This window comes from Pristiophorus japonicus, unplaced genomic scaffold, assembly GCF_044704955.1.
Source record: "Pristiophorus japonicus isolate sPriJap1 unplaced genomic scaffold, sPriJap1.hap1 HAP1_SCAFFOLD_94, whole genome shotgun sequence".
Taxonomy (NCBI): Eukaryota; Metazoa; Chordata; class Chondrichthyes; family Pristiophoridae; genus Pristiophorus; species Pristiophorus japonicus.
In genome coordinates, this window is record NW_027254868.1 from 1,724,103 (window position 1) to 1,739,268 (window position 15,166).

The 15,166-nt window shown below is 51.9% G+C and overlaps 1 pseudogene; it reads left to right on the top strand.

Moving 5' to 3' along the window:
* LOC139257947 (histone H2B 1.2-like) overlaps window positions 1-9,603 on the top strand; it is a 33,250-nt pseudogene extending 23,647 nt beyond the window's left edge.
* The last annotated feature ends 5,563 nt before the right edge of the window (window positions 9,604-15,166 follow it).

Here is a 15,166-nt window from a genome sequence, read left to right on the forward strand (position 1 = left end):
AGGAAGGCTGTTTGCTTTAAGAATCTAATGGCACGTTCTCATCATTGTCCATCTGGTTGCACGGGCAGAGCAAGCTGTGCCGTGGACTTGCTTGCACATTATTTCTGTTTGCACACAAAAAGCAGGAGATTGCATGACTGACAAATGAATTAGGAACAGGAGCAGGCCATCTTGTCCCTCGAGCCTGCTCCGCCACTCAACAATATCATGGCTGATTTGGCCGTGGACTCAGCTCCACTTACCCGCCTTCTACCCATAACCTTCAATTCCCTTATTGGTTAAAAATCTATCTACATTTAAATTGAATATATTATATGCGCAAGCCTCACCTGCTTCCCTGGGCAGAGAATTTCACAGATTCACAACCCTCTGGGAAAAAAATACCTTCACAACTCGGTTTTAAATTGGCTCCCCCGTATTTTGAGGCAGTGCCCCCTAGTTCTAGTCTCCCCGAACATTCAAAACAACCTCTTTGCCTCTATCTTGTCTATCCATTTCATTATTTTAAATGTTTCTATAAGATCACCCCTCATCCTTCTGAACTCCAACGAGTAAAGACCCAGTCTACTCAATCTATCATCATAAGGTAACCGCATCTCCGGAATCAGCCTAGTGAATCGTCTCTGTACCCCCTCCAAAGCTAGTGTATCCTTCCTTAAGTAAGGTGATCAAAACTCCACGCAGTACCCCAGGTGCTGCCTCAACAATACCCTCTACAGTTGCAGAAGGACCTCCCTGCTTTTGTACTCCATACCTCTCGCAATGAAGGCCAACATTCCATTCGCCTTCCTGATTACCTGCTGCACCTGCAAACTAACCTTATGAGTTTCATGCACAAGGACCAATGGTAGAGCTTTGGAGGCGTGGCCTATTCAGTTGGAGCCTGGAGCAGTGAGGGAAGGAGCTACCTGCTTTTGCTCCTGTTTGGAAGTCCTTTGAGAGCCCTGTGACCAGCCCAGGAAGAGGAGGAAGGGGCTGGCTTACTACCCATTCAACGTCCAGAGGGAGAGGTGGAGAGCTGATCATTTATTATTTAATATAACTACAGAGAGTTGGAGAGAGGGGAAAAAAAAAACAACCTGAGGAAACACCATCCAGTGTGGAAGGAGGGAGAGCCATTTCCACATCTTCGACAGGTCGGTGTGTTTTGGTGCATTCCCCAATAGACTTTGTTGTATCGGTGGGGGGAGCAAAGAAGATAACTTGAGGGCCGGAACATCGCGGGGGGTGTGTGTGTGTGGAAGTGTGAGTGGGGGTCTTTCTTACAGCTAGACCCCACACACCACTGAAGCACCCCTGCCTCATTGCCTAGCCTGGGATAGCTGGAGCTACCTGGCTGAAGAAGTACTAATTACCTCATTAAACACCGTTTGGAGTGTGTGCCTGGGTGGCTCCAGCTACCACAGGTGAAGACATCTTCTCCCCCCATCCAAAGACCACTCTACAAAGAATGTGTTTTTTGCCATCTGGGGAGTGCACCCCAAGAAACACCCACCCACCGCTGTGACGGGAGACCTGCCCTCGCAGCTTCCATCCTTCCCAACCCCTCTCTCTATCTCTCTCTCTCTGTCTCTGCCCTCTCTCTCTGAGAGCCCTTCCTCCCAAGTGAAAATTAAAAAAAAACAATTAAGACAACTGAGCAGAGGGAGCAAGGCCCCTCCCCAATTGCCAATTAGGGTAGAGGAGTGCCTCTTTCAGAGCTCCCGCTGTCAAATACTTAAACGAGGCCACTTAAGACCATTAAGGCCTATGACATTGGGATGGGTATGGCCTTTAAAGGGACCCCGTGATGGCGACCCCATCTACGCCGGTGGCAGGGCCAGCTCGGACATATGCGCAGGCAACGTCCACATCCACGGCGTCTTCTGCGCCTCCTGCTGCCCTGCCACCTTTCAGACTAATTAGAAAAAAACACGGGGTCAAGAGCTACACTCACCGCACAATGAGCATTGAGGAGTTCGTGCGGGCGATGACTGGGGTAGTCGGCCCCTCGGCCATTGTCGCAGCCTCCAAGATGTCTGGGAAGGCCGTGTTCTTCCTGGGGTCGGAGCGGGCGGTGTCCCTGGGCCTCGAAAAGGGGCTCACGGTGGGCGGGACGTTCCTGGCGGTGGATCCTCTCGAGGCCACCTCGCAGAGGGTCATCATTTCAAATGTCCCGCCCTTTGTTCCCGCTGAGATCCTCCTCCCTCACCTACACCAACTGGGGAGGGTAAGATCGGGGATCAAACCCATTCCGCTCGGCCTCAGGGAGAACATACCTGCGCCACGTGTTCTCCTTCCAACGCCAGCTCTTTGTCCGGCTGGCGCAGAAGGAGACGACGGAGGGATATTTTAATGTGGTGCACGAGGGGACTGCCTACCGCGTCTTCTGGACGTCGGACAGCGTGTGTTGCCATGCCTGCAGGGAGGTGCAGCACGTTCGCAGGAACTGCCCCGCCTCCAAAGCCGCCAAACCACCGAAGGCGGCCAAGGCTGGCACCGCCGCCACCCTCTTCCTAGTAGCGTCCGCGTGCCGGGAGCTGTGGGTGCGCAGGCATCGTCGGGGGCCTTTGTTTTCACGGCATCAGGCGGGGGGGAGGGAGAGCGTCCGATCGGAAGGAAGGCGCGTAAGAAGGCGAAACATCTGGAGGCGCGTCCCCTCGGTGCGCCAGACAATCTGTTTATCGCGCTCAGCACAACCCCGTCACCGGCGAGCGCGGGGTGCCCTGAGCCCGTGCCCGAGCCCTCGATCAATACCGCAGAGGGATTCGGGCGCGGGCATGATAAGGAAAAGTGGGGAGTGGAGCGGGAGACCTCGGCAGACATGGGGGTCTCCCTGCATCCGCTCCATCCCAGGAACAAAAGGAGGCACCGCTCCAATGATGCGAAGGGGGAACAACGTCCCTCCGTGGAGGAGTCGGTGCCCGCCACGTGTCCCGCGTTCCCTACCAGCGCACCCAAGCTGCGCTGTAGGCGAGTGGAGTCTGTCCCCGGGGAGGGTGAGACAGTCGAGGCTGCCCTGCCACTGCCTCCCGGGGATGGCGTGAAAGATCTGCCTGTCGTGCGGGGCGTGGGACCAGCGGAGGAATGCATTGCCGCCGGGCGGAGCGTCCCGGGGACTGAGGCGGGCGGGGTCGAAAAGGCCGAACCTGAGCCCGCCCAGCTATTAACCAACTTCCCCCGGGTGTCGCTCGGCCCGGAAGAAATGGAAATTTTGAATTTTAATGATTCTGTACACGGTGGGCCGGGGATTGGCGGCGGGGAGAGGGAAGAACAACAACCCTCGCCCCATACTTTGGAGCTGGGGGACTTGGTGGTCCTGGAACATTACGTTGACCAGGTCGTTCCGTGTTCCCCGGTTCCTGGGGCGGAGGAGGATCCCCTTCCGCTGTCGCTTCCCGACCCAGCACCAATTTTAAAAGAGCCCAGTGGGGACTCCTCTGCCGACGATCCTGGGGGTGGGATCGGGGCAGAGCCAGTGCCAGATGGAGCGGCCGGGCCGTTTGCCGTACCTCGTGCCGTCGACGGGCCGGCTGCTCGCGGCGACCTCCCAGAGGAGGACGGGGACTCGGTGGAGGACGCGGGTGAAGATCTCGAGTCCATCGCCAGTGAGGCGGTGGATCTCCTCGTGCCCGCCGCTGAGTCCCCCCTCATTCCCGTAGAGGATCTCCGGGACGTTTTGGTCCAGAGCCAGGGTCGCCGCAATCGAACCCATCTGGCCCGGGAAAGATGGTCCGAGCAGGGGCTGCTCATCGCTTCCGTCTGCGCCACCGCTAAAACCATGGCCGCGGGCGGGCCCTTATCAAAGGCGCAAGGCCATGACCTGCGCCGGCTCAAAACGTTCCTCGCTGGGCTGCTGAAGGAGTAGAGGTCAACAAACGACTCCACTCCCCCCCCACAATAGGGTAGGTAGATGTTGCACTATGCTCTAGTCATGAAGATAACCATAGCCAGCCTCAACATCAACGGCGGCAGAGAGGCACGCCGTAGATTTAACAATTTTTCGTTCCTGTGGGAGGGGAAATATGCGGCGTGCTTCTTGCAAGAAATCCACACCGTTCCGGGAGACGAAGCCACGTGACTCATGGAATGGCAAGGAGAGGTCCGCATGAGCCACCTCACCGCCACTTCTAGTGGGGTGGTCATCTTGCTGGCCCTGCATTTTCAGCCGGAGATCTTGGGGGTCGAGGAGCCCGTGCCAGGCCGCTTGTTGCACGTAACGGTTTGCCTGGGGGACGTGCCGCTCCATCTCGTGAACGTGTACGCCCCTCAGCCCGGCCCGCAGCAAAAGCGCTTCTTCGAAGAGGTGTCCGCTCTTCTTGGCTCCGTCGACGTCGGCGACTGCATTGTCCTCGGGGGGGATTTTAACTGCACCCTCGAGGCGAGGGACCGCTCCGGTGCCCCGCAGAGCATGACGGCAATGGAGAAGTTGAGGGACCTGGTCGGGTCCTTCGACTTGGTGGACGTCTGGCGAAATCTCCATCCCGACTCCAGCGCCTTTACTTGGGTGAGGCCTGGAGTAGGATGGTCCAGAGTCGACCGTCTTTACGTGTCTCGGGCGTACGTTTCCTGTGTGCCGGCGGCCTCCATGCGGCCGGTGCCGTGTTCGGACCACCACCTGGTGTGGGCGGAGCTCGCTTCGCTCCGCGCGAGGACGGGGTCAGCGTACTGACATTTTAGCAACCGGCTGCTGGAGGACTTGCGGTTCCAGGACTCGTTCCGTCGTTTCTGGGCCGACTGGAGAAGGAAGCAGGGGGGATTCCCCTCCTTGAGGCTACGGTGGGACGTGGGCAAGGCTCACGTCCGTGTCTTCTGTCAAGAGTACGCGAGTGGGTCGACCAAGAGGCAGGCGGCCAAGGTCGGGCGCCTAGAAAAAGAGGTGCATGACCTGGAGTCCCGTCTCTGTCAAGTCGTCGGGGAACCGGGCCTGCGGATGATGTATGAAGCGAAGAAGGCCGCGCTGAAGGACCTGCAGCTCGTCGGGTCCCGAGGCGCGTTCGTGAGGTTGCGGCTCCAGTTCCTGCGGGATCTGGACCGCGGCTCCCTCTTCTTCTACTCGCTGGATAAAAGACAGGGTGTCCGTAAGCAGCTCTTGACGCTGCTGGCCGACGACGGCTCTCTCGTCTCGGATCCTGAGGGCGTCAGCAAGAGGGCCCGTGAATATTACGGGGCCCTGTTCTCTCCGGAGCAATCCAGCGAGGAAGCGCGTAGAGATTTGTGGGAGGACCTGCCGAAGGTCAGCCCGGAGGGCGCCGAAAATCTGGAAGCTCCGCAAAGCCTGGCAGAGCTGACTGGCGCCCTCGTCCGGCTCTCGAGGGGAAAAGCCCCGGGGCTGGACGGGCTGACCGTGGAGATCCACAGGGCGTTCTGGGACATCCTGGGGGGCGACTACGCGCGGGTCCTGGGGGAAAGTCTGGCGACCGGGGAGATGCCCCTCTCTTGGCGCAGGGCAGTCATCGTCCTGCTGCCTGAGAAGGGCGATCTCCTCCTCCTTAAGAACTGGCGCCCGGTCTCCCTCCTCAGCACGGACTACAATATCTTCGCCAGGGCTATGTATGCTCGCCTTGGCACCGTGCTGGACCACATGATCCACCCCGACCAGTCCTACACGGTCCCGGGCCGGACAATCCACGATAACATCCATCGGGTCCGGGACCTCATCCATTATTCCCAGGAGGCTGGTCTGTCGGTCGCCTTCCTATCCCTCGACAAAGAGAAGGCGGTCGACAGGGTGGATCACGACTATCTGCTCGGAACTCTGCGCGCTTTCGGGTTCGGGACGCATTTCGTCGCCCGGATCCGACTATTGTACGCCGCCGCAAAGTTTCTGATTAAGGTTAACGGGTCTGTGACGGCGCCCCTTCGCTTTGGGAAAGGTGTGCGCCAGGGATGCACCATATCCGGCCAGTTATATGCCGTCTGCGTGGAGCCTTTCCTGCGCCTCCTGCGGACGAGGTTGACGGGACTGGCTCTGCAAGGGCCGGACGTGGAGATCGTCCTCTCGGCTTATGCCGATGACCTGCTCCAGATTAGTGGGAAAGCGGGTTGTGTAGAAGAAACAGAGAGGCTGCAGTCCAGTTTATCTCAGAGTGTTGTCGGACTTCACGAACAGATCTCCGATTAACATTCGCTCCCTTCTGTATTGTCCTGTCATTGTAATGCTGTCTATTCGAGTGACTTGAGCCTTTCTAAAATGGAAAATTGTTTTTATAATCCATTTGACTTGCTTGTTAAATTGGGAAAAATTTCAGAATTGTGCAGTGTGACGAAGGTTTTGTTGAAAGGTGGAGTAAAATGTGTTTCAAAATATTCTTTCCAACCCTCCATCAACCCCCCATTTTCGAACAATCTGCAATACTGACTGGGAAGTTCCCCATTCGGTCCTTGGTCTGGGCTGTTAGTTGATCTCAGCCAAGGCAGCAGTTCAGGGGTTATAATTGTCCTCAGTACCACTGGGCTAAGTATGAGTAAAAATTAGCCACTACCCTTGCTCTTGATACTGATCCAGTGACATCAATTTGGAGGTTTGTGGATGTCATTTGGAGGTAGGATTGGATTCGGCTTTGATGCCTACCACGGTGGAAATCCTGCTGACACTCTCTGAGTCGACTGATGGTGAAGCACCAGAGCTTAACAAATTTCTGTGGAATTGCACCCAGCCAGATTTAGCACTTCCTGGAGAAAGTAACTCGCAGTTGATTTTAGACCGTAAGGATGGAGGGAGACTCTCTAAAATAAGGCTATTGCATCTTGGAGGGACAGAGGCGACAGAATGTCCTATAAAATCTAGATTTGTCTATTCTGAATTTATATCCTGTACTTAAAGTAACAACTTTTGTAACCTACATTTGCAGGGTATTAGAATGGGAGGATCTGCAGCTTGGTAACTCAAACCAAACATCACATCAAGATTTGAGAGATTCACCAGATTTTCAGGATCACCTTATCATCAGCCTTTGGAAAAACACCAATCACAGCGGTGAGAAACAGGACACATGTTCTGTGTGTGAATAGAACTTCAACCATTCGTCAACCTCTGAGGCTCGTGTACCCAGCTGACTAAACACTGTAAATGTGGGGACTGTGGGAATGGATGCAGATGTGCGTTCGGTGGAAACACATCAGGGAGAGGCCATTTACCAGCTGAGTGTGGAAAGTGATTCGGTCTCTCATCTCACCAACTGACATTCGAGGACGTCGATAATAGACTTTCTCCTGTGAATATCGAGCTGTGTTATTGTGCCGTGATGTTTTTACTTGTTCATCTTGTTGACTGTAAACCTTTGCCAATTAGTTGATGTGTTCAGTTTACTTGCAGATATTTTAAAAAATACATTTCCTGAGTGGATTCAAATTTCAATTGAAACCAGCTTTGCAGGGTGATACCCTACTCACACAATGAAGGTGAGAGAGATGCTGTGGACACACGAAAATTCCAGTATCGGTAAGAGATTAACAGACTGGATTTTGTGTTTAGTGATCCAGGGCGTGTTAGCTATCCCTACCCTAGACATCAATGCACTCTGGACGGTATGGGGAACTGGGACTTGACCTGAGAGTAACCAAAGGTCTGAGAACTGAAACAATCTAAAGTTAGAAAGGAGTAAAGGCACAAAATGAAGCAGTCAATAACAGGACATCAATTTGTTTCCTCTTATCATGGAGACATCAAGTATCGACACACTGTGTTATTTGAAATATCAAAATAGTCAACTCCAGCCCAGTTTTAGGGGTGATTAACATCAGCAGAAACAAATGCCAACTCATAGAATGAACACGATTCAGTTAGGATGTGATTAACAGCAGTAATGACAGGAGAACCCAACCCCTGCAGTGACTTGCGAACTCGCAATACAAATGACTGTGTAAATCCCTTCCCACACTTCCCCACTGCGAACTCGCTGGAGTTTCAGCAGACCAGATCACTGAGTGAAACTTTGGCCATACACAGAGCAGGTGAATGGTCTCTCCCCAGTGTGACTGCGATGATGGATTTCTAGATCAGACGGGAAACTGAATCCCTCACTACAGTCTCCACATTTCCATGATTTCTCCATGGAGCAGGTGTCCTTGTATCTCTCCAGGTTGGACGATCAGTTGAAGTTTCGACCACACACAGAACACATGTAGTTTCTCCCCGCTGTGAATGGTGCGATGCTTTTCAGGCTGTGTAACTGGTTGAAGCTCTTTCCACAGTCAGTGCGCTGGAATATTCTCAGGCGGAAAGATTATGTGTGTCTCACTGATGTTTGAAATAATTTTCCACAGACAAAACTGAAAAATGTTTCTCCTTCCACATTCAAAGGCAGATGGTATTTATCATTTCCAGTTTACATGGTTGGGTAAGTACGCAAAGTGAGAATAAAATAAATGAGCTGCTGATTTTCTCTGCTGATCACTGGGCATTTTGTGCTGGCCCAATAGGGTGACCCGGGCTTGCCCAATAGGATGCGCCCGTGTACACCAATAGGGTGAGCACGGTCTGGTCCAATAGTGTGAGCCCGGGCTGACCCAAGGAGATGAGACTGTTTTGGCCCATTAGGGTGAGCCTGGGCTGGCCCAATAGGGTTAGCTTGGGCTGGTCTGACACAATAGGGTGAGGCGTGCTTGTCCAGGTTCACCAGACAACTATCAGAACAACAAGGCTCCCTTTCAGGGGCCACTGAGCTGGACATAAACATGTGACCAATCAAACTGACAGACATCCTGAAGCCCCGCCCACCCTTTGTCCCTGCACAAAGGATCGTGCATGCGCCATGCGACAGCCCTGACCAATATCGCGGGGCTGAGCACGCTCCCAGCACCTGGGGAAACAATTTTACTCGTTGGTGTTCGATGGATGAGGGGTGATCTTATAGAAACATTTAAAATAAGGAAAGGGATGGACAAGATAGAGGCAGAGAGGTTGTTTCCACTGGTCGGGTAGACTAGCACTAGGGGGCACAGCCTCAAAATACGGGGGAGCCAATTTAAAATCGAGTTGAGAACGTGTTTCTTCTCCCAAAGGGTTGTGAATCTGTGTAATTCTCTGCCCAAGGAAGCAGTTGAGGCTAGCTGATTGAATGGATTCAAGTCACAGTTAGATAGATTTTTAACCAATAAGGAAATTAAGGGTTACGGGGAGCGGGCGGGTAAGTGGAGCTGAATCCATGGCCAGATCAGCCATGATCGTGTTGAATGGCGGAGCAGGCTCGAGGGGCTAGATGGCCTACTCTTGTTCCTAATTCTTATGTTCTTATGTTCTTATTAGTTACTGCCAAGAAAGGCACCAAGAAAACGGTCACTAAAGCACCACCGAAGAGCGGGAAGAAGCGCAGAAAGTCGAGGAACGAGAGTTACCCCATTTACATCTACAAAGTAATGAAGCAGGTTCACCCCGACACTGGCATATCCTCCAAGGCCATGGGCATCATGAATTCGGTTGTGAACGATATTTTGGAGCCTATCGCTGGTGAGGCTTCCTGACTGGCCCATTACAACAAGCGCCGCACCATCAGCTCCTAGGAGATCCAGACCGCCGTGCGCCTGCTGCTGCCCGGGGAACTGGCCAATCACGCCGTGTCGGAAGGGACAAAAGCGGTGCGCAAGTTCATCAGCTCCAAGTCAAACTGCACGCTGTCCTGAGAGATCAAACCCAATCACAACGGCTCTTTTAAGAGCCACCCACAACCTCTCTGAAAGAGCTGCACAAACGCATCTCCCTTTAAACTTAACTCACTAATTATTTCCTGAACAATTGTGTGAGAACCTTTGAAGTTCCAGCTGTAGATTTAGTTTTGAATTCTCAGATAAGCAGCTTCACTCTCAGACCTGTTCATTTACACCGCCTGCCGAATTAAAAGCATGTTTAGTGGCTGAGACTCAGATTTCAATCACACATTCACTCCCGCAAGTACTTGTCAAATTTATTTTTCAATTACTGTTGTGTCAGTCCTTTTATTAACCCGACACTCCCCGCAGTATAACAATCCAGAAAGGGAGTTCTTATATCGATTATAACTGGGGCAGTTTGAACACTCTGTCTAATATGTCCTTACTGTACAGTATAAATGCACACGAGGCCCATACTGGAGAGAAGGTCACTCTGTGGTCAGTAACATTTATTAGCCAGCACTGAAGTGATGATAATGGGTGGAGCTTCCCCTTTTATACCTGAAAGTCCAGGTTAGGAGTGTCTCCCACAAGTGCACCCCCTTATGATCAATGTTCTCACGGTGTACAACTTAGGTCAGTTTATACATGGGTTACAATGACAGCTGAATATATGATATCACCTCTCCCAAAGTCTCATTGGGATCATTGGTTAAGTCTCTCTGGTGGTTTACACTCCATTGCAGAGCGCCTGAGTTGGGGCTCCAGTTATTGGGCGTTGGCCTGTGTGTCTGCTGCTTGTGGTGCCTCAGGCCTGTCCGGACTGCCCACAGTGACTGGGCTCTCCTCCGCTTGATTCCGATATTCAATCACCTGTGGAGGAATGAACTCGATATCGTGTTCTTCCTCTGCTTCTTCTATGGGGTTGTTGAACCCTATTTTTGTTTAATCCACGTGTTTGCGGCAGATTTGTCCATTGGTAAGTTTAACTATCAGAATCCTATTACCCTCTTTGGCAATCAAAGTGCCTGATAGTTGTTTAAGCCCTGCAGCGTAGTTGAGGACAAAGACAGAGTCATTGACATCAATACATCGCGCCCTCGCATTCCCGTCATGGTAGTCACATTGTGACTGGCGCCTGCTCTCAACAATTTCTTTCATGGTGGGGTGTGTAATGGATAACCTGGTTTTGAGTGTCCTTTTCATTGGCAGCTCTGCGTGTGGAACCCCTTTGAGCGAGTGGGGTCGGGATCTATTGGCCAACAGGAGGCGTGATAAGCGGTTTTGTAGTGAACCCCTTGGATTCTGAGCATCCCCTGTTTGATTATCTGCTCTGCTCGTTCCACCTGACCATTTGAGGCCGGCTTGAATGGTGCCGTTCTGACATGGTTGATACCATTTCCTGCCATGAAGTCCTGGAATTCAATGCTTGTAAAGCACGGGCCATTGTCGCTGACCAAGGCGTCCGGACGACCATGGGCAGAGAACATTGCACGTTGACTTTCTACCTTGGCGGAGGATGTGCTTGAATTGAGAATGTCACACTTGATCCATTTGAAGTATGCGTCTACTGCAACCAAAAAAATTTTTTCTCATGAAAGGACCTGCGTAGTCCACATGGATACATGCCTATGGTTTGGCGGGCCAGGGCAAGGGGCTAAGGGGAAACTTCCCTGAGCGCATTGCCCAGCTAGGCACACGTGTTGCATCAGTGAACACAACATTCCTGGTCTGCATCTATCCCTGGCCAAAAAACGTGTGACCTGGCAATTGCCTTCATCATGACAATGCCCGGGTGCTCATTGTGGAGTTCTCTGTTGAACATCGCGCTGCCCATCTGGGGCATGACTACACGGTTTCCTCATAGTAGGCAATCGGCCTGAATCGAGGGTTCCTCCTTGCGTCTGTGAAATGTTGTGAATTCCTCAGGGAATGCCCCGTACGTGGCTGCCCAGTCCCCATTCGGACACATTTCTTCTCTAAGGCAGTAGTGGGTCTCTATATGTCCAGATTTTGACCTGACGGGCTGTCACAGGTGAGCCTTCGGTTTTGAAAACATCAACAGCCATGACCATCTGAGCTGCATGCTCGGTTGGCCGCTCGGTGGTGGCTAGTGGGAGCCTGCTGAGTGCATCGGTGCAGTTTTCAGTGCCCGGTCTGTGCTGAATTGTATAATCATAGGCGGCTAACGTGAGTGCCCCGTCTGTATGGGGGCCAATGCATTTGCATTTATGGCCTTGTTGTCGGCCAAAAGGGACGGTTGGGGTTTGTGATCTGTCTCCAGCTCGCACTTCCTGCCAAACAGGTACTGGTGCACTTTTTTTTTACAGCATATATCCATGCAAGCGCTTACTTTTCTACCATCCCATAGCCCCGTTCTGCCTGGGACAGACATCTGGAGGCATAAGCTACCGGGTGAAACTAACCATTGGCATTCACATGCTGCAACACACACCTGACCCCATAGGACGACGCATCGCATGTTAAATTATGTTTCTTACATGGGTCATATAGCGTTAACATATTGTTGGAGCATAACAAATGTTGCGTTCGATCAGAAGCCCTTTCCTGGCTGTCCCCCCCAGACCCATTCACACCTTTGTGCAGGAGCACATGTCGCGGCTCTAACAGCGCGCTCAATTTGGGAAGAAAGTGACCAAAATAATTCAGGAGCCCCAGGAATGAATGCAACTCCGTCGTGTTACGGGGTCTGTGTGCTCTCTGGATTGCTTCCGTTTTGGACATCGTAGGTCTGATCCCGTCTGCTGCTACCCTCATCGGCAGGAATTCTACCTCTGGAGCTATGAAGATGCACCTCACTTTTTTCAGTCACATACCTACCCGGCCATCGCAATCGGGGTAAGTTTACCGCCTCGCAGGCCAGAAATGATTTATGGTACATTACAGCAGGCTTTTATAACAGCAAACCTGTTGCACAGTTTGTCGGCAGTGACAAGATTATAACCGACAATGTCTGAGGGTCATTTCTGATTAGGAAACTAACAGCTTAATTGCAGAGATTCAATGCTAATTTAGATCTGGGACAATTGTGATCGATAGAGCATTAACCTGCCCTTACATTGATACTGTGGTTGTCTCGGAAAAGAGCCTTTGGTTTATTAGATTAAATCCTGTCCGCTTTACTTGCTCTTGGACACACTGGTGGTTTTCTTGGGCAGCAACACAGCCTGGATATTAGGCAGCATCCCGCCCTGAGCGATGGTCACCTTTCCCAACAGCTTGTTGAGCTCCTGGTCGTTGCGGATGGCCAACTGCAGATGTCTTGGGATGGTGCGGGTCTGCTTGTTGTCGCGGGCCGCGTGGCCGACCAGCTCCAGGATTTCAGCCGGTCAGATACTCGAGCACAGCAGCCATATATACCGGGGCTCCGGCACCCACACGCTCAGCGTAGTTCCCCTTCCAGAGGAGCCTGTTAACACGGCCCACAGGGAACTGCAGTCCGGCCCGGGAGGAGCGAGACTTGGCTTTGGCCCGAGCTTTACCGCCGGTTTTTCATCTTCTGGACATTTCCACAATCGGCACGTTCATGGAAAGATTGAGAAACTCCTCCCACATCTGACTTATACCTTCTGGAGGAATGCAGGGAGAGAACTTGTGATTGGTCACTCTGTCGTGAATTTCATTGGTCCTTTCCGATGACCAATCGCAGCCTGTTTAGCCCACCAAAGAAACCTGGGCGGAAATGACTGTTCTCAACATTCAGTGTTCGAAGGATTTAGAAAATCAAAAATCCCGCCAATAATTGTTAAAATTGCGGATTATGTTAGTAACTTCCCCATTAGCCACATATTTCCAAATATTTTTTGTTTCCCTTTGTCTTAATCCACATTTCACTTGCAAATTCCAGGCTTTTACAATCAGGATTAAATTTGGGTTCAGTTTCAAACTATATGTAATGGGAGGGAATCACTTCCCACTGATTCTGTAACGGGACACAATCCACTCAATCTTTGTAAAAGTTGGATTACATAGATTATCGATCGATCCCCCGCACAGGCAGCAGTGAGACCAGAACTGGGAGTCCTTCTGTGAAAAGGGAAGAGGGACAGAGTGTTCAAACTGCCCCGGTTCTAGTCTATGTAAGAACTCCCATTCTGGGTTGTTGCACTCGGACTCGAAGGTTAATAAACGGTTTGAATCCTAAGTAGAATTTTATTTTAAATTGAAAAGGGCGTGAGAGAGAACGAGGTGGCTAAAGTCTGAGTCTCATCCTAAAACAAGTTTCTAATTCTTCGGCAGCCGCTGTAAATAAATGGGTCTGAGAGCAAATGGAAAGGGCGACCAGGGACCGAGTTTGTCATTTAGGGCGGGAAAAGGAAGAACCGGACAGTAAAATCAGTTATCTGAGAATTTAAAATTAAATCTACAGTTTGAACTGCAAAGGTCCCCACACACTTGTTCAGAAAATAATTAAAGTAAATTGAGTCTAAAGGGAGATGGGTTTGTGCAGCTCTTTCAGAGAGGTTGTGGGTGGCTCTTAAAAGCGCCGTTGTGTTTGGGTTTGATCTCTCAGGACAGCGTGCAGTTTTACTTGGAGCTGGTATAATTGGTCACCACCTTTGTCCCTTCCGACACGGCGCGCTTGGCCAGCTCCCCGGGCAGCAGCAGGCGCACGGTGGTCTGGATCTCCCGGGAGCTGATGGTGCGGCGCTTGTTGTAATGGGCCAGGCGGGAAGCCTCACTCGCGCTGCTCTCCAAAATATCGTTCACAACCGAGTTCATGATGCCCATGGCCTTGGAGGAGATGCCGGTGTCGGGGTGAACTTTGTAGATGTAGATGGAGTAACTCTCCTTCCTCCACCTTCTGCTCTCGTTGCCGCCCTTCGATGATGTTTTCTTGATTACTTTCTTGGTGGTAACTGTTTTCTGGGCGGGGAATGGGCTCAGCGGCCGCCATCTTAGTCAGGGCGGGTCTCACGGCGCATGTGCGGTCCTTTGTGCAGGACAACGTGTGGGCGGGGCTTCAGGGTGTATGTCAGTTTGATTGATCACATGTTTGTGCCCAGGTCAGTGGCCCCAGAAGGAGAGCCTTGCTGTCTGATTGTTGTCTGGTGACCCTGGGCCTGGGCTCATCCTATTGATCCAACCCTGGCTCACCTTATTGGGCCATCCCATGCTCACCCTATTGGGCCAGCACAGGCTCACCCTATTGGGTCATCCAAAGCTCACCCTATTCATCATCATCGTAGGCAGTCGCTCGAAATCGAGGATGTCTTGATCCAACTCTAAAAGTGAGTTCTCAGGTGACTGAACAGTCCAATACGGCAATTACAGTCTCTGTCCCAGTTGGGATAGACGGAGGTTGAAGGAAAGGGTGTGTGGGACTGGTTTGCTGCAAGCTCCTTCCACTGCCTGTGCTAGATTTCGGTATGCTCTCTGCGATGAGACTCGAGGTGCTCAATGAGCTCCCAGATGCACTTCCTCCACTTAGGGTGGTCTTTTGCCAGGAACTCCCAGATGCCAGTGGGGATGTTGCACTTTATCAGACAAGCTTTGAGGGTGTCGTTGAAACGCTTCCTCTGCCCACCTTAGGATCGCATGCCATGTCGGAGTTCTGACGAGAGCATTTGCTTTG